This window comes from Anabrus simplex, chromosome 5 (assembly GCF_040414725.1).
Source record: "Anabrus simplex isolate iqAnaSimp1 chromosome 5, ASM4041472v1, whole genome shotgun sequence".
In the NCBI taxonomy this organism is placed as follows: Eukaryota; Metazoa; Arthropoda; class Insecta; order Orthoptera; family Tettigoniidae; genus Anabrus; species Anabrus simplex.
In genome coordinates this window covers 188,397,662-188,422,783 of record NC_090269.1, presented here as the reverse complement: position 1 = coordinate 188,422,783, position 25,122 = coordinate 188,397,662, and positions in this window count along the sequence as shown.

Here is a 25,122-nt window from a genome sequence, read left to right as displayed (position 1 = left end):
TGTGGGATCTCATTGGACGCCGTTTGCAAACTCTGCCCCAGCCTCGTACGGACGACCAACTGTGGCAAATGGTTGACAGAGTATGGAGAACCATCCCTCAGGACACCATCCGCACTCTTATTGACTCTGTACCTCGACGTGTTTCTGCGTGCATCGCCACTCGCGGTGGTCCTACATCCTACTGAGTCGATGCCGTGCGCATTGTGTAACCTGCATATCGGTTTGAAATAAACATCAATTATTCGTCCGTGCCGTCTCTGTTTTTCCCCAACTTTCATCCCATTCGAACCACTCCTTCTTGGTGTTGCATTTGCTCTGTCAGTCAGTGTATATCAGATTTGCCACCAACGAAATCTAGAAAAGTTTGCTATGCTGATGATATAGCTTTAGCTACAAGTCATAGTAACCTGAAAGAAACGGAGAACATTTTAACTGATGACCTTTCCATTCTTAGTGACTATTTTCGGAAATGGAGACTCCAACCGAACACCAGAAAAACTGAGGTGTCATGCTTTCATCTAAATAACAAAATGGCAAACTATACTCTCCAAGTGTCTTTGAACGGTAAGGTCCTCAGACACAATAATCACCCAAAGTACTTAGGTATAACATTAGATCGGACGCTCTCCTTCAGACAACATCTAGTAAATACAGCAGCAAAGATTAGGAGTCGTAACAACATTCTGCAGAAGTTGTGTGGTACAACCTGGGGTGCTTCTGCAACTACCTTGAGATGTTCTGCCCTTGGCTTGGTTTTCTCTGCGGCAGAATATTGTGCTCCTGTGTGGATCAACAGCTGTCATGTGAAACATGTGGACACTCAACTCAACAACACAATGAGGATTATTTCAGGCGTAATAAGATCAACTCCTACCCATTGGCTTCCTGTCTTGAGCAACATCATGCCTCCTTCATTCCGTAGAGCACAAGCACTGTTGAGATAATACTCCAAGATAAATGGGAACCCTGACTTGCCCATCCACTCCAATATTCCTGACCTTCAGAGGAACCGGTTGAAATCTAGACATCCGCCAGTTAAGTTCGCTCAGAAGCTCACAGAAGACAATTTCAACCCCTATGCCCAATGGAAGGAAGATTGGATCTCAGAAACAGGTGAACATCTCTGGCCTTTCTTCCCACCTAAATCGAGGTCTGATCTCCCAAGAAGAACTTGGACCATCCTTAATAGGTTTCGATGTGGTCATGGTGTCTGTGCTGCGTCCCTGTATAAATGGGGAAAGATACAATCCCCAGAGTGTGACTGTGGTGCTCCTTTTCAAACCATCGAACACATTGTAAAGGAGTGTAGCAGAAGAGCCTACCATGGAGATTGGTTTGATTTTATAGAGGCCAATACAGAGGTTCTAAAATGGATAACATCTTTAGATATTAAAATATAATGTACTTGCTTTCTTGTTTCTGTATATATGCCATACGATAAATAAATAATAATACACACATTACAATTATTGAATCCAAAATCATTGCCTATAAACACAACACCAAAGTGCTAAGTGGCAGCTTGCCAAATCCTGTCAAATTCTTCCGCCCAACGTGCCTCCTTCGACTCAGGTTTGGTCATCCTCCACGAGCTGCTGGAGGTCAGAGATCCACAAAACTGCTTCGTCGTCTACAACCGACTCCCAGTCCACGAGCTCCAAAGACTATGTAGACGTGCTGGACTGTACATCCCGCTGCGCGGAAACCTCCATATCCTTGCATTGCCGGTACTCTCTGACCCGTTCAGTTGAAGATATTTTTGGCTTACTAGATTCCTTACATTTCCTCTATGCTCCGAACGCGTTTAAGATAGTTTCTGTTCCATTTAGACCGAAGATAGTTATAAATTTTACAACCTCATGTCATACCAATCACGTATGTCACTTATTACCCCTCTACCTCCAATATTCCGTGAAGTATTGCCTCGCCAAATGTTAACGGACTTTTGGATCATTACTTATTACGCGTAGTCGCAAAGTTTGCTCAAATGATCCTTAGAGCTATGCCGGCGGGAGCATCTGTTCCTGGTAGAGCCACCCAAGCCGGACAGGTCTAAGGTGATGATCCAGACTAAGAGTGATACCTTGGTCCTCCAGGTTGGGGGTTGAGCGTAGGGTTAACTCCCCTACCTCGTAAAAAAGCTGTTGCGGATACCTTAAGAATAGAGCAGGACTGGAAAACTTGGTGACGAACCGGCGAGAAAAACAGCTAAAGAGAAGGATAAAAGATATTATATTAGCAACGTGGAATGTTAAGACCTTAGAAAGTTAGAAGTTAAACGTTGGAGAAGAAAAGCTGAGGACCGAGATGAATGAGGGCAGGTGATACAGGAGACCAAGGACCTACAAGGACTGTAGCGCCGACCAGTAAGTAAGTAAGTAGTCGTAAAGTTATCAAGCCGAACTGACTACGCATTCCAGAGATTCTGCGCAGGTCGCAGTACACGAATGAAACGAAAGAGGTATTATACGTCAAAAGATCAGAATTAGTCAGTATATTATAACCAAGTGCATTTTTTCAACCTGAGATATTTGCACACCACGTTGAGGTGTTGTGGTGGCATTAGCTTGGTTCACAAAATGGATGGCACTGATGTTTCGTTTCAGCAACGCTGTGTCAATGACTTTCTCCCTAAAGAAGAAATTCCTGCTACTGAATTTCACTCCAGATTTCAGCGTGCGTTTGGAGATGTGCGTTTGTGCGCTAGCAGCGTTGGGATATGAGTAGAACATTTCAACAATGGAAATATGACCAGTCTCGTAGCCGTTGACCTCGAACTACCTCGACGGAACGCAACGTGGAAGGAGTTGACACCATCATTAAAGAAGATAGACGTGCCATTGTCAATACAACTACGACAAAACTTGCAATAGGATACAGTGCAGTGCAGCTGAAGACCGTAAGCTTAGACTACCAAAAATGTTGTAGTCGATGGGTCTCACAGACTAGCGGAGTTTCAGAAAAATAAAACGTTCTAGACCTTCTTAGCTATCGAAATGAAGGAGGGGAATTTTAATGTGAATGTGTTTTTGGACTTAAGATCTATCTGTAATAAATGTTATCAATTTCTCGACACCAGTGTCACCATGGCAATCACTGTTCGTCATCCGTGTATACTAGGTCACTAGTGTCAGCTGTACGTTGATATAAGAACTTAAGGTCTTAGTTATGACAGGCCTGTTCATTGAACTACTAAATACAAGAATCTTGAATAGGGGGGAAATAGACTTAGATTTTTATGCAATGTCTGCGATGAGAGAAAGGATTTGGACTAAAGAAAATCAGAATCAATGACAAAATATACAGTTCATGGATTTCATTATCGAGTATGTAAAATCAAATCGTATCACCACACAAGTAATAATTGTGTGTGTGATCTGTGTAACTGAGTGCTCATTTAATGAGCTGCCCAAGACGAGAAGAAATCCTGTCCGAATATGTAAAAGACTAAAGTAAAATTAGAATACACGTCATGTACAATAGCAAAACTTTGATTATTCAGAATTGTTTTATTCAACAATGAATATTTTGTAATTAATTGTACTTTGTAGGCCGGTTAATGCTCTTTCAAGCGCATCATAATGCAATGTATAACTCGCTCCCTCGTCTTCTAAAACATATCCATGATTCTATGCAGCGGAGAAAAATGTGCGAGTGCTTTTTAACATTGCGGCAGGAGACGGTCCAACGTACTGGCTGAATGGTCAGCGTTGTGGCCTTCCCATCTGAGGGTTCCGGGTTCAGTTCGTTACGACGCCAGAAATGTTAACCGTCTATACTAAATTCTTTCGGCTCGGGGACTGGGATATTGCGTACGTCCTAAAACACACCTCGCCATCTACACACAACAACCACAGTAACATGCAATAGTGAACACATCAAACCACACAGGGTTGCCGTCAATGAGTGCATCCGACCCCAAAATCTGGTTAAAATCCACACAAAATGCTGACCCCCAAAATGTTAGGGAAAGGCTAAGAAGATGATTGCGACAGGTGAGAAAATCTGGTTCCGTCGCTGTAAACTAGAGAACGGCAGAGCATGGCATGGGACTATCAGAATTCTGCAAAAGAAAAGCAACCAAAGATAGTACTGATGGGAAAGTTATGGCCTCAGTCTTCTTGAACGCATAGAAGTTGACTTTCTTTGGGGAATACATAAACGTTCTCTACAATGTCCAAAAACTGTACAAGCTCTGCCATAATTGTGTGATAAGCACCATAGAAAGACAATCACTCTTCAGCATGATAATACGCGTCCTTATTCTGCTCAGTTCAGCAAGGGGTTGTAAGAAGGGATGCGAGGTTGTGCCACACCCTGTCTTCAGTCATGACATGCCATATTCTGATCATAATATTATCCTTTCCATTTTACGAAGGATCAGATGCGAGGTCAACGCAACGAGACAATGAAGGATACGCAGAAAGCAGTGTGTCGGTGTCTGCAGACTACTGGAACGGAGTTCTACTGCAAGCTTTCATTAATGTGGCGTATGTGGTGCTTCAATAATAATACATCCTGGTTACGACGGGCGTGAATTAATGCGAAATTTAAGACTGGATATGGATATCAAAAGGAGTACGTAAGTTGGAAATGTTTTCAACCACGGTCCGTGGATTCTACAAAGAAACAATACTGTGGCGGTTTATGAGCGTTCCTGAAACTAAATTCACTACTCAGAGAGGTGGCATGTTTTTCTATTGACTGAATTTTGCAAGTTCACTTGCGTTTACATTTTCCACTCGATACAGTTTGTATTTACGAACGTTATCGAATATACAGCCGCAGAAGTTTCGAACTTCTACTCTCCAATGAGACCGCTTGCAGCCTGCACTGCACAGCTCAATGCAATTCCCGAAATGAAGGTCTTATTCTCTTCTGGTGTACTCTTCACCGATTCGCGACTGCCTGACAACTAACTCGCGGCTGACTGTGGACTGTTTTAAGACGGCTTCGCTCCTTATCTAGGCCAGTAGAAGATTCCCGCAGTTCCTACTTCCAGATCATTTTGGGTATATGTTTCATTCTTGCCCAGCTTCCAGGTTCTTCTAAGGGCCATACTTAATCGCGAGCCTCAACAATTTTCCGGGGCTATTACTTTAATCGCCGCCGGCTTCGCCAATATTGCCACCGCTGTGCCAGCATTGTCGTCTCTGGTTGGCTCCCTCACCTCCACCACCGGCAGTCATTTTCACAATAGGCCTATGTGCGAAAATGTTAAGAAGTAATTTGCAAGGCATTTTATTTGTCTGTAATCCTATATGTAGGTGCTACCTAATCGAGGCGGTAAAAACCTGCTCATTTCAGCTGGAAAGACGTTGGTTTGGATCCTCACTACAAAGTCGATTTTTTTTTTGCTATTTGTTTTACGTCGCACCGACACAGATATGTCTTATGGCGACGATGGGATAGGAAAGGCCTAGTAATTGGAAGGAAGCGGCCGTGGCCTTAATTAAGGTACAGCCCCGGCATTTGCCTGGTGTGAAAATGGGAAACCATGGAAAACCATCTTCAGGCTGCCGACAGTGGGGCTCGAACCCACTATCTCCCGATTACTGGATACTGCCCGCACTTAAGCGACTGCAGCTATCGAGCTCGGTCGAAAAATTTAGAAACTAGATTTACACTTTTGCTGAGGCACGTGACCGTGAGGTTCACTCAGCTTACAATAAAATTGACTATCACATTAATTTCTGGGGGCAAAGGTGGCCTGGCATAGAGTTCTTTACCCTATCCCACACAGTGTCGAGGTTACGGACAGTGAAAGCTTTTACCTTCCGCTCCTTCAAGGGCCTTCATGGCCTGTGTGGAGATGGTTTTACAGCCATCCCCGTGGTATTGGGGTTCCGAGCCTGACTCTTATCGGGATGACCCGACTCGATTCTCGGCCAGTCCAACTATTTTAAATCAAGGTTGAGGGCTTGAACGTGGTTCATGTTGCCTCGTGAGACCAACTGAGGAGCCATATTGTATGAGAAGCAATGGAGATGTCACGAAAGCCTCACATTAACCGTGTGATACTCCAATCCACATGCATCTCGTTGGGCAGCAGTCACCTTGGCAGGTCAAGATCCTTAAGTATTGTTGTGCCAAGTGTTTGTTCGTTTGTTGTTATCTTATATGCATCTCAGGCCTGGATATTGACAAAGTGATGCCGTACTACTACTACTAATAATAATAATCGTATAGTCTCATCTACCGCGTACATTAATTTCGTTTGAACTCAATTTAGGCTGCACACGTAGCAATTTCTACGTTCTATTTTAATGTACGAGATGGCAAAGAGACTGAAACTCAACTGGGTGACTTCTTGGTAGATTTTAATATTGCCAGTAAACACTGAAGTTGTTACCAGAAATCTCTAACTGATTGATATCGTACGGCATGGGATGTCGGGCTCGCTTCAGAAATTCGACTTCCTCTGCCAGATTTCAATCCAATTTCGAATCAGAGGCCGACTCTCTGCCACTCAACTACAGAGGTACAACAAAAGCAGTAATAAAATTGACAAAGATTCCCTTATGCTTGTTCTTCAATCAAAGTACCAGAAAATTTTTTTCTTCACTAATTCCTACATACAATCCTATAGACTGACTGTAGGTTGTCTGGCTATTTGGATGTATCCCTGTATGTGAGGTTGTTACATCAGAGTTGATGAGCCCAAGGGGTGATTCACACTGCGGAACGTCCCTTTACGTAAGGTTAACAGAAGCCAAACAGCTGCTGCAGAGCTGCGGTCTTACATAGCGTTACCAGTACATGGGATTTTAAAAATAGACTTAAATAGAGTTGAAGATAATCGTATATACTTTGCTCAAAATGTCTACAGGCACAGTTGTAAAGGATATTCAAATATAGGCTTGTATAAATAGCAATTTTCTTCCTTTTCCTAGCCGCTCATAGCTATGACCACTAGTCCACCACACTCGCGAGCTGTGTCTGGTAAATTTATTTACGTGTAGAAACATACTCTTGATGACACAGCTCTGGAATGTATCAGGAATATCGGTACTGGCAAAGAATCTGAAATACGGCATTTATTTTGCCATATGAAATATAGGAAATTAAGGCAATATAGTTTTAGAAACTACAATGCAATGATTTCAAAAACTGCGCTGAAATAGTTCCATTCATGGCTACAATTGATATCTCTGTAACAGTTCGTACTGAATAATTTGTTTCAGAGGAGGTCCAGGATCATTTATCGATGAGTTGATATTTTTCCTAAAATTCGTACAACCATAGTCATCTGCACAGACCATGAAGATCCTTGAAGAGCCTCCTCAGCACTAAGTAGGATAAAATGGTTAGTTCTACGCTCGGCCGCCTTTGCTCCCAAGAACTAACCTGGCACTTATTTTTGCTGTAGGCTGAATGAACCTCAAGGCCATGTACCGCTTCAGAGGTGGAGATCTCGTTTCTCAAATTTCTTGACTTCCTGACGGGGAACGAACCCGCGTCCTTCTGCGTGAACCGAACACGCTTTTACAGTACAGCCTCGGCTAGGCAGTCACGTCGTAAAATTCGTAGATTCGGAATAAATATATATATATTTAAAGCACTCGTAGTGAGTGCTATGTTAGATTTATTGACATCTGATAATACACAAACAGCATATCATCATTAAATTATTATTATTATTATTATTATTATTATTATTATTATTATTATTATTATTATTATTATTCTTTCGAATGGGCCACCAGAGGACCACGTGCCAATTTCAATTCCTTCTTCTTTGTTCTTTCCTTTTCTTCCAGTACGCTTTCATCTGTTCACTATTTCTTCTTTCTGTCTTCAGACCACTTTGAACCAGTCTTTTTTACTTTCCTACCTTGGAATTCTTCTATTTTCAATACTTTTTCCCGAAAGCCTTCTCTATTATTTATTTCTTCTATTGTTATATTGTTTTTTCTAAATCCTTTCTTACTTCATTGACCCAGCTTGTCGTTGATTTCTTACTCCACAAATATCTGAAAATCTTACTGGTTAATCTACTATCTTGCATTCGATATAAATGTCCAAAAGACAAAAGTCTCCTTTTCCTCATTACATCTGATATATTTTCTATTTTTTGATATATTTCAGCATTACTTCGTAATTTCCAACCTTCTGCTGTGTTTTGTGGGCCTAATATTTTCCTCATGATTCGCCTTTCTAGTAATTCTAGTTTATCTAAATTATAGTTTAATGCCAGACACTCGCTTGCATATAGGCATTCTGGCTTCACTACTGTGTTGTAATGCCTTATTTTTGCATTTCTGGATAGGCATCTTTTATTGTAGATATCTTTGGTGACACCATAAGCTCTCTCCATTTTATGTACTCTCTCCTCTACTGCAGATTTTTCTAAACCATTTTCTTGGATTATTTCCCCTAAATATTTGAATATTTTTACCCTCTCTATTTGGCCAATATCTGTTTTCAGAAATTTTGGTGCATCCCAAATATTTGTTAAAATTTTTGTTTTTTTCTGCAGAAATTCTTCTTCTTCTTCTTCTTCTTCTTCTTCTTATTATTATTATTATTATTATTATTATTATTATTATTATTATTATTATTTAGATGTGGTAAAGGATGTTTAAATTACCATTGTTCATCCGCTAATTCTATTTCTTAACTGCATATTCATTGCGGAAAAAATGTTCCGGTATTACTGTATTCCTACTCATCTCAATAATAAAACAAAACATACACTCTCCAGCCCCAGTCCAATTCACTGTCGGCTGCTAATAGAAGATAACTAAATCTTTAAACTACGCTATAAAGTAAACATATTTGTTATATATTGTTACGGAGTATTGTGGATGTGCAGAGGTGAAAGAAGGTGCTGGGGTGAACAGGTCTCAAAATACGAAATTAAAGTTAATTTACCAAGGTTATATTTTCTTTTCAAGATCAAGAAATAACAAATATAACAGGTACTCAGTAGCTTAACAACAAATCGAGAGTGTACAATTACAGTGTTACAGGATGTGGGCTCCGAGAGCCAGACACACAATTCTTGAGCTATAAGCCCAACCTTACGATATACAAGATTCAACAAAGGGGCAGAAGACCCCAATCATGCCCAGGAGCTCTTGCTCCCAATTACACAGTAAAGCCTCCTCAAGGCACGCAGAAACAAATTTTAAGAAAGAGCAACCCGCTCTTAAAGTTCAAGCCTATCAAAGGCCACACCAAACTCCACGTTCAAGCTGTCCTCCAAGGACATACACACAGGGGTAAAAAAATACCCAACCTACTGAGGCCTATTCAGTGAAGAAACAGAAATATTACATGACCTCCACAATACCAACTTGAGAGGAGGCAAAACTGCACTCCTAATATACTTTACTAAAACCTACTTGGCACTAGGCCGCTAATGCAAGGGCTAATCCCATACTAAAGAGGTGACTTATATAAGAAAACGATTTACATTACACTAGAAGGGAAGAAACGGTTGTGAAAATAAGTTCACCTCAAAGCAATATGAGTGGGAGCTCGAGAGGGTTAAGCACTCTCTATCCCAATTTGTAGTTTAAAAATATAGAATTGATACCAAGTGTCTTTACATTTTAGAGGAAAGTTACATGGTAAAAGGCTTCGGACCTGCCCCGAGAGTTAAACTGCTGAGCTAGCAAGAAAAGAAGTTATTAAAAGGCCATTACCTGCTGGTTGAACTGCTGCCCGAAGAAAGAGGCGCTTCCCGCCCTCTGCTACATAATTTACACAATGATAGATGTTACTGAAGTGGCCCGGAGACCCGAAAATCAGCAGTTTATATACCCTCGTGGAAATTTTGAGGCGTTTCGTGAATGATAACACCCGCCCACAAGCATTTTATTGGATAATGGCAAAAACTACTACACCAGATAAAGAAGAAACATCTTATTGGTGGAAAATTAATTACAGAAATTCCTTATTGGTCAAATTCAAAACTGGCGGAAAGAAAGGGTTAACATTGCCAACTTAAACAATGGTAGAAAGAAATTTAATAAAGAACAAACTTATAAGTACTAAATTTCTTCAAAAAAAAAAAAAAAAAAAAGGTTCCTTCAGTTCGCACTAGGGTGCACCATTGTAGTTCTTAAGTAGTGTCCTCTAGAAGAGAATGTTCACACTTCATGCTACAGATAAAACAAAAATGAATCGAAACTGACGTAGTTCAGAACACTTCAAAATTTATAGTAATGACATCTTCTGAGAAATCGTTGAATTAATATGGAAGTTAAAGTTCAGGCTTCCTCCAGAAGAGGAGTTTTAACTGGCGCAAAGTTTGAATTAGCGGCGTGGAGGTGTACCACCCGGTACAGACCTCCCCCCCCCCCCAAAAGTCCCTCCAAGAGGTAACACAGAGGAACATAAACTTTTGTTTTAAAATAAGGTCCAAGTTATGATGTTGATATATAAGTTAATTGCAGAAGTCTTTACAACCAATTCTCTTAAATGATTGGATCCAGTTTCAAAATTCTTTGTAGTTACTTTAGATGTAAAGTCTTTATGCTTGTAGAGGTTGAATTCAGAAGGAAACTTTTAGTTTTTAAAAGTGAGGAAAAATTTTCTAAGTCCACCAGATATTGCAGTTGAATCCAAAAATGTAGGTAATGTCCATGTAGCTGATTAAGTACATTCAATGTTGATTAAATTTGACGGCCAGCACAGCCGCCGCTGCTTGTGTCCAGAGGAGGCCTCTCGGACCCCTCAAGTACCCTGAGATACCGCTCGCCCGCACTATGAGAGGAGTAGTGGAGTTGAAGCACGCCGCGCCCGCGGCGAACATACAGGTCGCGGGCAAGTTGCAGGTTGTGCGCCGCACATCAGCCTTGGCCGGGAGGAGGACTCCGGCTCGCCGTACGCAGGTTGACCTCACTGGAGTAGAGCGGGCCCTTACCCCACCTCAGTGGCGGTACGGCGCCCCGCCGCTGCGGGGGCACTGCAACATTAAAGCTCGGTGGCAGAATTTCGTTGGACCATAATTATTTTAGGGTACAGTCTTTGTGGCGAGGTTGAGGGGCCAGCGGCGTGGAGATATTTATTTCATTCCAATAAGCCACAGTTTTATAATAGCAGGAGACGGGAGCATGGTAATGGCCATGGCAAGGACAGGATGGCAGTTTAACCGTTCGGGGAGGGTTTTACAAAAATGCTTATATACAAGGAAACAGATTCCAAGGGCAGAAGGCCTTTAAAGTGAAACCCCTCAAAAAAATATAACCTTCATATTTCTTTCAAAATTATATGAAGCAAGTTAGCACAGAAATAACACCGGTTTCACCTGTGACAGGTGAACCCTAAATATCCTCTCGGTGGCTGGATTGCTTAGCAATAAGGTAACGGGTGTAAGGAAATCGAGAATAATACACGGCCCATGAAATCTGGGGGCAAGCTTGCTCGCGGGAACAAAATTTTTGACCATCACCTGGTCACCTACATTCAACTTGGTGGGTCTCCGTCCACGATCATATCTTTCCCTAACTTTTTCATGAGACACTTTAAGATTGGCTTTTGCCTTCTTCCAAAGATCTTTAATATTATCTGGATCTATTGTCTCAGGTAGAATGTCACTCAGAGACCAGAGGTTAGAGAGCGGCGTGTTGGGAACAAACTTGAACATCAGCGAAGCTGGAGTAAATTTTATGGGATTCATGAACCGCCGAATTCAAAGCAAAACTAACCAATGCAAGGACGTGTCCCACCTAGAATGTTCTTCATGATGATAGGCAATAAGGGCCGACCTGAGATTACGATTGACTCTTTCGGCAAGAGATGGTTGGGGATAATAAGCAGAAGTAGTCACATGAGATATGGACAGATCAAAACATAATTTACGAAATAGATTAGATGTGAAAGTCTTGGCATTGTCAGACACAATATATTGACACGGACCAAAAGAAGCAAAGATTGAATTTAAACAAGTAATGGTGGACTGAGCGGTAGCCAGCTTAGTTGGAAATAACCAGGAAAATCTAGTAAAACCATCTACACATACAAAGATGAACTTGTTGGCATTTCCCTTTGACTGGCGGAAGGGTCCTACATAATCAATATACAGGCGTTCCATTGGGCGCGACGCTTGATGAGAAGCCAAAAGGCCTACCTTGGTGGACATGGTTGGTTTACTAAGCAAACAAGATTTACAAGCCTTTACTAGTTCACGGATTTCACCGTCCATACCTTTCCAGATGAACCTTTCACGAATCTTTTCACGAGTTTTAAAGACGCCTAGATGCCCCCCTAATGGAGTCTCATGATAGTACTTGAAGATCATAGGTACAAGAACAGCTGGAACGACAACTTTCATCATCTTATCATGCCTCAAAGGGCAACATAAAACACCATTCCTCAGTACATAAGGGACGACGTGTTCCCCAGAAGAAAGGGTTTCCATTATCGGAGCCAGCGTCGGATCTTCACGTTGATATTTCTCAATATCCCTAAAGAGCATGGGAGCACCTGTTAAGATGGCATTAACCTCAGATAGTATGGACTCGGGAGGTGATGAACTATCGACCTGTTCATGGGTCTCGACGTGATTGGAAAACATACGGCTGAGTCCGTCTGCGACAACATTTTCAGTACCTCTGATATGCCTAACGTCAAATTGGAATGCCGAAATTCCGATAGCCCACCGGGCTATACGACCAGTACGACGCGGCCTACCTAAGACCCAGCTTAAGGCTTGATTATCAGCCTCCAAGTCGAATTTGACATGTTCCAGATAGAGACGGAACTTTTCTAAGGCAAATAAGACTGCCAAACCTTCGAGCTCATAGATGGAATACTTGGCTTCTTGAGCCGATAGAGTCCTAGAGGCATAGGCGATGGGTCGCCTCCCTAGTTCAGTCTCTTGAAGAAGGACTGCAGCTGCCGCCGACGACGACGCGTCGGTTTGGACGATGAATTTCTTCGAGAAATCGGGCATAGCAAGGACAGGGTCATTACAAAGGGCTAATTTCAGGTCTTCAAAAGCGGCTTGTTGAGAAGGCCCCCACTCGAACTTGATGCATTTCCTACGAAGAAGGTTCAAGGGCGCCGCTCTATTAGCGAAGTTAGGGATAAACTTCCTGAAGAAATTCATCATACCAATGAACCTGGCAATACCTGTGATGTCCTTGGGAGGTTTAAAATCACGGATGACCTGTGTTCTAGAGTGATCGACAGCAACACCATCGGACGAGACAATATGCCCTGGGAATGACATGGAAGGCTTAGCGAAAGCTACCTTGGACAACTTCACAGTTAGCCCAGCCTTACGAAAGCGATTGAGAACTTCCTTTAGATGATCTAGATGTTCTTCAAAAGTCTCCGAATAGACGACGACATCATCAAGATAGTGGTACAAGTACTCAAATTTGATGTCGGAGAAGACCCTATCTAGTAGCCTCGTAAGCACAGCTGCACCCGTGGGGAGCCCGAAAGGTACACGGTTGTATTCATACAGATTCCATTCCGTGGCAAACGCTGTAAGGTGTTTAGATTCTTCAGCCAGAGGAATTTGATTATAGGCCTGATTCAGATCCAAGATGGTAAAGAACTTAGCTTTACGAAACCATGAAAAACAAGAATGAAGGTCAGGAAGGGGCACAGATTGTAACACCACCTTCCGATTGAGAGCCCTATAATCAATGACAGGCCTGAAGCCACCTTGGGGTTTCGAGACTAGAAAAATAGGTGAAGAATACGCCGACTTAGAGGGCCTAATAATACCATCCTTTAACATTTGATCGATGATTTCTTTTAATGCCTTCATTTTAGGTGAGATAGCCTATAAGGTGGAAAACGGACAGGAATCGAATCCGTGACCTCAATTTTGTATTCAATAAGGTCAGTAACACCAAGAGTATCAGAGAACACCTCTGGAAACGACTGACGCAACTTACGAATACTATCAGCCCGCTCCTCAGGTAGATGTCTAAGGTCTAACAACATCTCATCCTGGGTAGGCGAAATAGATGAACATGATACAGAATTACACTTTAACAAGGGGATTTTACAATTGGAAGCAAATTTGAATGTGCACGACTTACTCTGAAGGTCGAGCACTAGACCGGTGTGAGAAATGAAGTCAACTCCCAATATAATGGGGCAAGACAAGTGCTTGGTCACAAATAATTTAACTTTCCAAGTAAATATAAAAATACGAATTTTGACATATAAGGAGCCTAAAATTTCTAATGGAGAAGAATTAGCCGAAACATATTGAACAGAAGATGAGCAATAGTCAGGAAGTTTACAAATAGATTTCTATTTCGAATACCATTCAGCCGAAATAATAGAACAAACACTGCCATAATCTAACAGAGCTGTTACAGGTTCATTATTTAATTCAATTTTGAGAAAAGGAACAGGTGCGGGGATATCCGCCGCAATCCTAAGACATTCTCTGGGGCATTCAAAAGGTAATTTGAAGACTGAGTTTTCCCTGAAATTTCGACATGTTTACAAGGGGCTGAGCCTCGGGAAGATGAAGTAGTCGACTCAGCCGAAGCCACTAGTCACTTATTATTATTGGCATTGGTGGAAGTTGCACCAGAAGTTGAGCAGGAGGGGGTGCTATTCAAATTTGGGCAATACTTGGCGATATGTAAGAAAGCGCCACATTTAAAACAGCCTCGAGATGACCCTGCTCCATTCCTTGTCCCACTAGACTTGATTTATGGGCACTTGTTCCGAAGATGGTCAGGCGACCCACAAGCGTAAAATTTACGGAGTGAGAATGGTCGGCGAGGTGGAGGCCGAAGAGTACTACAGGATGCAGGGGGTTCTTTCGCGACACGCAAGGTATCGGCGTATCTAACTCCTTCCGCTGAGACGGCCAATGCTTCAAGTTCAGAAAAGGTTTGCGGGCACGCCGCAAAACACAAATATGACCGATAGGATGGTGAAATACCTTCCACAATAGCATGAACAATTTGATCTTCAGGAAAATGAAGAGCAAACACCCTGGTATAGAATTTAATGTCTTGGATGAAGTCGGCAAGACTTTCGTCCAGACGCTGTACCCGATAGTAGTGCTTTTGAATAAGGGATGACCTAGCTCGAGCCGGAATGAAGTTTGCGAGAAGGTGTGCATGAAAGTCTTCAATAGATGATTGTTCAGCAATTGCCCTGACTATTTTGTCTGAGAGGACACCTATGGCATGTGGATAAATAATTTGAAGAGTTTGGGAAGCAGAGAAGGAAAATACTAGGGCATTGTCTTGGAACTCGACAAAAAATCTCAAAAAAGAAATTACCTCACTAATAGAGTTAACCGAAAACTTGGAAATACCCCTAAGTAACATTGCTAGAGGATGGGGCAAACTGCTGAAAGCAGGTGACATATTAGGCAGGGGCCTGAGTGGCGGAGAAGCAGATTCCGAAGTTGCCCTATTTAACACAAAGGGTGGAATGGACGTGCGACGATCGGGCTCGGTTCCTAATGGGACAGATGTTCATTGTGTGGTCGCCTCAGTATCCCTTCCTGCCTCTTTAGAGGAATCCTCCACATTTACTATATTTACGACCATAGGCTGGTCGATTTTGGGAGTCGCAGATCCAGATAACAACTGACTAACCTTACTAGACATTTTAAACAAGTTTTCAGCAAGGGCACTAGCTTCCTTACCCTGAAGGTCATTTAACTTTAGAGACAATATATCACACACCCTATTATAAAAGTGGTACAACCTAGCCTGTACTCGTTTGAGTTGATTTGGTGATGGATCGTTTTCTTCAAAAAACTAACTACAGATGCTAGCTCAGTAGTATTATCATTGATCGTGGAGAGAGCGTCGTCAATCTCTTTCTCTCCCAAAGTCGGGATGGTAATAGGCAAGTCAAGGGAATCTTTTAGCTTATTGGAGTCGACTGCAACCGTGCCTCCAGATTGAACGTTTCTGAGAGATAGTTCATAAATTAATTCTTCTTTACGAAAATAAAAAGGATGAAGGACCTCGCGAGGGCCGAACATGATGACGAAACAATTTTGAGAAAAAAAGAGAAAATCAAAAAATTCCAGCAACTGAGAAAATTGTTAGAGTTCGAAAACCAAGCAATGTTTAGCCGTCAAAAGGGGCTAAATTGAGACCCATTCAACCACGTTCTGCTACCACTTGTTACGGAGTATTGTGGATGTGCAGAGGTGAAAGAAGGTGCTGGGGTGAACAGGTCTCAAAATACGAAATTAAAGTTAATTTACCAAGGTTATATTTTCTTTTCAAGATCAAGAAATAACAAATATAACGGGTACTCAGTAGCTTAACAACAAATCGAGAGTGTACAATTACAGTGTTACAGGATGTGGGCTCCGAGATCCAGACACACAATTCTTGAGCTATAAGCCCAACCTTACGATATACAAGATTCAACAAAGGGGCAGAAGACCCCAATCATGCCCAGGAGCTCTTGCTCCCAATTACACAGTAAAGCCTCCTCGAGGCACCCAGAAACAAATTTTAAGAAAGAGCAACCCGCTCTTAAAGTTCAAGCCTTCCACGTTCAAGCTGTCCTCCAAGGACATACACACAGGGGTAAAAAAAATACCCAACCTACTGAGGCCTATTCAGTGAAGAAACAGAAATATTACATGGCCTCCACAATACCAACTTGAGAGGAGGCAAAACTGCACTCCTAATATACTTTACTAAAACCTACTTGGCACTAGGCCGCTAATGCAAGGGCTAATTCCATACTAAAGAGGTGACTTATATAAGAAAACTATTTACATTACACTAGAAGGGAAGAAACGGTTGTGAAAATAAGTTCACCTCAAAGCAATATGAGTGGGAGCTCGAGAGGGTTAAGCACTCTCTATCCCAATTTGTAGTTTAAAAATATAGAATTGATACCAAGTGTCTTTACATTTTAGAGGAAAGTTACATGGTAAAAGGCTTCGGACCTGCCCCGAGAGTTAAACTGCTGAGCTAGCAAGAAAAGAAGTTATTAAAAGGCCATTACCTGCTGGTTGAACTGCTGCCCGAAGAAAGAGGCGCTTCCCGCCCTCTGCTACATAATTTACACAATGATAGATGTTACTGAAGTGGCCCGGAGACCCGAAAATCAGCAGTTTATATACCCTCGTGGAAATTTCGAGGCGTTTCGTGAATGATAACACCCGCCCACAAGCATTTTATTGGATAATGGCAAAAACTACTACACCAGATGAAGAAAAAACACCTTATTGGTGGAAAAGTAATTACAGAAATTCCTTATTGGTCAAATTCAAAACTGGCGGAAAGAAAGGGTTAACATTGCCAACTTAAACAATGGTAGAAAGAATTTAATAAAGAACAAACTTATAAGTACTAAATTTCTTCAAAAAAAAAAAAAAAAAAAAAGGTTCCTTCAGTTCGCACTAGGGTGCACCATTGTAGTTCTTAAGTAGTGTCCTCTAGAAGAGAATGTTCACACTTCTTGCTACAGATAAAACAAAAATGAATCGAAACTGACATAGTTCAGAACACTTCAAAATTTATAGTAATGACATCTTCTGAGAAATCGTTGAATTAATATGGAAGTTAAAGTTCAGGCTTCCTCCAGAAGAGGAGTTTTAACTGGCGCAAAGTTTGAATTAGCGGCGTGGAGGTGTACCACCCGGTACATATATCATTATATGTCATATGACATTAGCTACTAGGATCGGTCAAGGACGAGCAATATTTCACTCCTTTTGTTCATTGTTGTTTTTACTGAAAGAATAAATAATAATGGACTATGATCAATTTTTGTGAATGTATAGTAATTACACGTCCATGAGATGTTATGTTGTCGGCAAAAGTGGGCAGTCACACGCTGATGGGACCCAAACCCACAGCTCGTGGATTTCACATCCGATGCTCTACGAGTCGAACTACGATGCCCTTGTAATTTCTGTTCCTTTGACCAGGATTCCAGTTACAGGTTTGACATTAATGGCAGCACAGTTGTAGGGCGCGCTAGCCTCTGGCTGTGGGTTAGTATAATTGAAAAAGTCGGGCTGAGTGGCTCAGACGATTGAGGCGCTGGCCTTCTGGCCCCAACTTGGCAGGTTCGATCCTGGCTCAGTCCGGTGATATTTGAAGGTGCTCAAATATGTCAGCCTCGTGTCGGTAGATTTACTGGCACGTAAAAGAACTCCTGCGGGACGAAATTCCGACATCTCGGCGTCTCCGAAAACCGTAAAAGTAGTTAGTGGGACGTAAAACAAATAGCATTACAGTGGAACCTCCCTTCTGCGGACACCGTCGGTTCCGACGAGGAATGTCCGTTACGAGAGGTGTCCGCTAAAACAAGTTTGTAAAAATAATCGAACATTTTAACAGCAAAGAACATCCACCATAAATATAAGCATACATATCTTTATTTTTATTATTCTAAGTCATTTCTGTGTTAGTATTTCATAGAGAGTTATTGTAAGTGATTTTACATCATTTACAAACATTACAGCTTCGTGAAGTAATCGTGAAGCTTCGTCAGTGTAAATTTAGCACATCTTTTCTTTTCTTTTCTTTTCTTTTCTTTTCTTTTCTTTTCTTTTCTTTTCTTTTCTTTTCTTTTCTTTTCTTTTCTTTTCCTTCTCAAGTTGACTACCTGAGCTCGACCTTATCAGAGACAATCCGAGTTATGGATAGAATGATGCAAGAAGGGAAGAAAATCCCCAGGTAACTTGTGAGTCAACAGTCTCTGGCGGCATTTCTGGGCAATTAGAATTCTCGGAATAGGCCTATAAACCACTATGTAGAATTGAATTCCGATGTACCTTCTCTCCCCTTGCACTCGAAATAGTACAAACATTCAAAAGGGATTTCCTTATGTCTGAAGAATGGTTTTAAAGGAAAGGATGACATGTGGTCCGGCGTAATAAATTGTCCTGCAACGTGTCCGCTTAAGTCAAGTGGACGGGACAAATGGCAATGTCCGCTGTCCGAAGTTCGAAGTGTCCGCTTAAATGAGGCCAATTTAACACTTGTCTTATGTAAAATAAAATCGGTTCCGAGGAAAATTGTCCGTATAGTGAGGTGTCCGCTGATAAGGGTGTCCGTTAGGGCAGGTTCGACTGTATTATTATAATTGAAAGTTTCATTTGCATGACTCCATTAGATTTCAAACAGGCTATCTTGTATTAGGTTTTATCGAGTACGTGTAGTAACGGATGTCAGATACAGAGTAAAATGCCCAACAGGGCACCAGTGGGACTTGAAACTCATATTATTCCGTGGTAACATACGTTTTTCATTTTTATACGGAGAGTGCCAAAGGAAATAGCCCCTTCCCGGGTTCCATTCTTTCTCTATCTATCTGTCTATCTATCTATCTATCTATCTATCTATCTATCTATCTATCTATCTATCTATCTATCTATCTATCTATCTATCTATCTGTCTATCTATCTATCTATCTATCTATCTATCTATCTATCTGTCTATCTATCTATCTGTCTATCTATCTATCTGTCTATCTATCTATCTATCTATCTATCTATCTGTCTATCTATCTATCTATCTATCTATCTATCTATCTATCTATCTATCTATCTATCTATCTATCTATCTATCTATCTGTCTATCTATCTATCTATCACACAAACACACACACAAAAATATTATGCTCTACTGTACTCGTACCCCGGGCAATGCATCGGGTCTTCATGCGGCGTTTCAACAAATTGAGTACCGTAACAGTCTGTAGCCCCTGCAGCATTCTGCAACTTCTCGGCAGTACATTATTGCGAGTAGCCGTTTCTTGCATAACAATGAAAGCTCCTATAGCGGAGCAGGTAGACTACCCACTCTACTGTGGAGTACGTATATGAAGCACAAGGTACCTCATCTATAATAGTTGGTAAATATGGTAAATGCATTATGTGGTTTAATTATTACTAGCTTATTAATTAAAGTTTATACACTGCATCTATATTGAACTTATACATCTCTTTGGCACAAAAAATTTAAGTCACTGAGTAGAAACGTGGATATGTTGGTGGTGATATTGTTTAAGTCCGCCTCTGTGGTGTAGTGGTTAGCGTGATTAGCTGCCACCCCCCGGAGACCCGGGTTCGATTCCCGGCTCTGCCACGAAATTTGAAAGTGGTACGAGGGCTGGGACGGGGTCCACTCAGCCTCGGGAGGTCAACTGAGTAGAGGTGGGTTCGATTCCCACCTCAGCCATCCTGGAAGTGGTTTTCCGTGGTTTCCCACTTCTCCTCCAGGCGAATGTCGGGATGGTCCCTAACTTAAGGCCCCGGCCGCTTCCTTCCCTCTTCCTTGCCTATCCCTTCCAATCTTCCCATCCCTCCACAAGGCCCCTGTTCAGCATAGCAGGTGAGGCCGCCTGGGCGAGGTACTGGTCATACTTCCCAGTTGTATCCCCCAACCAAGAGTCTGAAGTTCCAGGACACTGCCCTTGAGGCGGTAGAGGTGGGATCCCTCGCTAAGTCCGAGGGAAAACCGAACCTGGAGGGTAAACAGATGATGATGATGATGATGGTATTGTATAAAGGCGAAGTACAACTAGGTAATCCATCAGTCTTAAACACTAAACAAATTTCCGGCACTTTGAAGGGTAAAAAAGAAAGCAAAGGCTTCGAAAAACATGAAAAAGGAACACTCCTTAGGCCTTACCTAGATCAGATAAGAAAAGATGAAAATGAGGGACCCGGCATAAGTAAGTGGAAACAATGCCACACTCACAATCAGTTAAGGAACCCATGGTCACCCATCCGCGTTTCCAATTCGGCAGCCGTAGGAGTAAGGAAGAATCATATTATCGTAGACATTCCTTGGTGAGATAATACACGAAGGTTCACCTACACTTTGTCAATAAAGGGTTCATTTCTGTGCCTTTTATAGTGAATATAAAAGTATTATTTAGCTCATTAAACAGAGACGAATCCGGTATAAGAATAACAGGAAAATTTTCAAACAATCACAGCAGGCTATTGCTAGCATTGTATTGTTTTCATTTCATCATGCGCTCTTGGTTGTATGTAAATTCATCACATAGGGCGCACAACGAACAGGCAACATATTCACAGGCTGGCCCTAAGAGTTGAAAATCTACGACCTGTTTTCCAGTCTTAGACCGGGTCAGGCATGTAATGAGTGAACCATGTATAGGTTATTAGTACAATGGGGTCGCCACTCCCAAAGTAATTTATTAATATTACTGATGATAATAATAATTTCGTGTGGCTATATCTAGCCGAGTGCAGCCCTTGTAAGGCAGACCCTCCGATGAGAGTGGACGGCATCTGCCATGTGTAGGTAACTGCGTGTTATTGTGGTGGAGGATAGTGCTATGTGTGGTGTGTGAGTTGCAGGGATGTTGGGGACAGCATAAACACCCAGCCCCCGGGCCATTGGAATTAACCAATGAAGGTTAAAATCTCCGAGCCGACCGGGAATCGAACCCGGACAATGACTGATAAATGCTATGAAATGATAATGTAGAGTGTTGCTGGAATGAAAGATGACGGGGAAAACCGTAGTAATCGGAGAAAAACCTGTCCCGCCTTCGCTTTGTCCAGCACAAATCTCACATGTGACGGCGATTTGAACCACGGTATCCAGCGGTGAGAGGTCGGCGCGCTGCCGCCTGAGCCAGGGAGGCTCGCCCTAAGAGATGGAATGGAAAAATGAAAGAGTATTTTTCCGTGCTGCACGATTCGTTCTCTGGATAATTTGTTTAATAGGACTATTCATTGATTATTACTGTAACTTATTTAATTTTGTAGTTATTCTCTAAATTCTTCCACTACAGCATTTCCCACATCTGTGAGGTCGCGGGTGTGATATATATCGCACACATCTTTGTTTCTGTTTTACGGTCGGATGGCCCTCCTGACGCCAACCTTTATGGAGGGATGAGCATAATGTTATCTGTAGATTTTCAGAATTCGTCTAGTGCAGGGATGACGAACCTATGACACGCGGAAACGTCAGACAACATATTTTAATATTTCTAACTTGTAATAAATAGGTAGAAATTCTACCAACATAGCAGCATATTTTAACATTACTCTTTAATAATAATAATAATAATAATGTTATTGGCTTTTACGTAGCGCTAACTACTTGTACGGTTTTTGGAGACGCCGAGGTGCCAGAATTTAGTCCCACAGGAGTTCTTTTACGTGCCAGTAAATCTACAGACACGGGGCTGAAGTATTTGAGCACCTTCAAATACCACCGGACTGAGCCAGGATCGAGCCTGCCAAGTTGGGGACAGAAGCCCAGCGCCTCAACCGTCTGAGCCACTCAACCTAGCAAAATTAATTCTATGGCCATTTTTTACAAACTTTATTAGGTTAAAGCAAAAATATATCATATTCTTAAAATGTATCTGTTTCTTAATGATGTCTGCAAAATAAAATCAAGAACCATTCAGTCGAATGGATTTATGTAATGTAATCTTCAGTGCCTACACGAAGTCAAATGATGGGGGATTCGTGATGATTTTAAAGGAAAATACGGAAATACGGAAAGGAAAATACTGGTGGCACACTAGCCAGTAAAAAGTAATAATAAAGAGAGAATTTCGACCTCCAAATATATCCAGGTTCTCCCTAGATAAATCCTGAACCACTCGTTATTGTAGGACTACAGATAACATTAGCAACAAATTGCCCTGTCAACTTTCTTACTTAATTGGCAAAGTACGTATTGGACAAATGTTTATTAGAGAGTAAGACAAGAAGTTTCCTTTTTTAAAGGGAAAGACCATAGCACTGGATGAGGGATATGAAACTGACACTGATTCTTCCACATCACAGCCCGCTCAGTTTTAGGTCAGGAAGCGTATATATGATAAAACGTATATTATTTTAATTAACATTTTAAATACCTCTGTAAGTCAATGTTATTTCCGTTGATTCATATCAGACACAAGAGGTATATCTCTTGTCATCAGTTCCGTGGAATGATTTTTCCTCGAATGCTTAAGGAAAATAAGAGGTGATGAAGAAAGGAAATATACTCAGCACTGGATTAAAACTCATGATACCTAAAGAGCGCAGTTTCTTCGTCGTAATGTAGAGGTCAAATGTCACGAAAATAAAATTGGATAAATTTGTAAAAACATTATTATTATGATTATTATTATTATTATTATTATTATTATTATTATTATTATTATTATTATTATTATTATTTATTAGATTCCAACAAGCCCATTTGAGATACCGCTAAATACTTGGAGAAATTTCTTTGAACGTGTTTCTTTTGTTATGGGTTTCTTTCCTCTGTTTCGTCCATGTTGTTCCGGTCATTTTCATGAACAGCTTGACATCTCTGAATTTTGGATTTAAGGACCTTGCTATTTGAATGTCTCCTTTTGTGATTCTTGTGGATTTAAGTAATTTTTGATTTCACCGATCCATTTCATTCTGCTTCTCTGTTCTGTCTTTACCTATTTTTCGATAGAATTCAACAAGTCCTTTAGTGAGTCTGTGAGGGTTCATTTTTGATGTGTCTATAAAATTTTAATGTACATTTTCTAACGTCAGTGTGAATGTCTGTGTATTGTTTGATATCTTGTCTGTTTCTTAATTTTCTTTACGATTTTGCGTTCATTCTTCGATGTCTGCTTTCCTTTACAAAATTAGTGTCTCACAAACAGAGACATTCTAGTTTAATGAACATAAGAGTGTTACTACTTATAGTTTTTGCGTTTGGAAATTAATTTTTTGTTCTAGATATTTTGGGTGAGTCGATATGCTGTTTGGTATCTGAGTTCGCATTAGCCTTTGTTTTGATTCCAGTTTCCTGTATTATTATTATTATTACTTTCAGATCATTTGTCCTTGAGGCAAGCGCAATTGTGGAGAGGAACAAAGGCTGCTGCAATGGTCATAAGAGGCTAGGGTTTTTATTTCCGTCAGATTGCCAGCTCTGACTTTGCGTCACAGCCCCACGTGAGCCAGGCCCCCTCCACGACCAGCTGGGAAGTTCTGTCGCTTGCATGCTCGGATTTCCGCCCCTCCCCTCCACGCAACCTTAAACAGATCCAGCTGACTGGCGAGAAGGCAGCGTTGCCAGGTTGTCTACCTCAGCAATACAGTCTCTGACAAAACTCCGGAACAGCTGTGAGAGTTATCAGTACAAAGAACATCCGTGTTTCACTTGACTGAGACGAAACATATAATTAAATATTTAAAGTATCAAATATTTAATAAAAGTCGAGATTACGAGATATCACCCTGAGAATGACAGTAACAAAGTCCAGTGACCCGTAGTTCTAGCAATGGGGTTGACAATGACCTTACTGAAATCTCTGCTGATGAATGCTACGTGGTACTACACTCGAGTCTCCGAATATGCCTTGAAACCCTGACTGAAAATGTACAGTAACTGTAACATTTTCCTCCTGGTTCACTATTGTCAACAAGGGACGTACAGAAAACAAGTCACTCATTTTTCACTAAGAAGGGACCACAAATATATAGCTCTCACCGGGGAACGATACATCTTAGTAGCATTTGCCCTCGGAATATAGATAATGGCGTATGGCTTTTAGTGCCGGGATGTGTTCGAGGACTTCAGCTCGCCAGGTGCAGGTCTTTTGATTTGACTCCCGTAGGCGACCTGCACGTCGTGATGAGGATGGAATGATGATGAAGACACATACACCCAGCCCCCGTGCCAGGGGGGAATTAACCAATTATGGTTAAAATTCCCAACCCTGCCGGAAATCGAACCCGGGACTCCTGTGACCAAAGGCCAGCACGCTAACCATTTAGTCATGGTGCCGGACATAATAATAATAATAATAATAATAATAATAATAATAATAATAATAATAATAATGCCCTACTCATTGGCTGAATGACCAGTGTTGAGGCCTTCGGTTGAGAGGTTTCCGGTCGGGTCGGGGATTTTAATCGCGTACGGTTAATTCGTCTGACTCGGCGACTGGGTATTTGTGTTCGTCCCAACATTTTCCTCTTCATATTCAGGCAACACACTGCATTGCCTACTCTGTCCATTTAGTGTAGGCGTCAGGAAGGGTATCGGGCCGTAATACAACGCCAAATCCACATGTGCGACACAGTTCGCACCCGCAACCCCACAGATGTGGGAAAAGCGGTCGAATAATAATAATAATAATAATAATAATAATAATAATAATAATAATAATAATAATAATAATAATAATTTAAGCAATTAAAGCGCTCAGTCTGCTTGG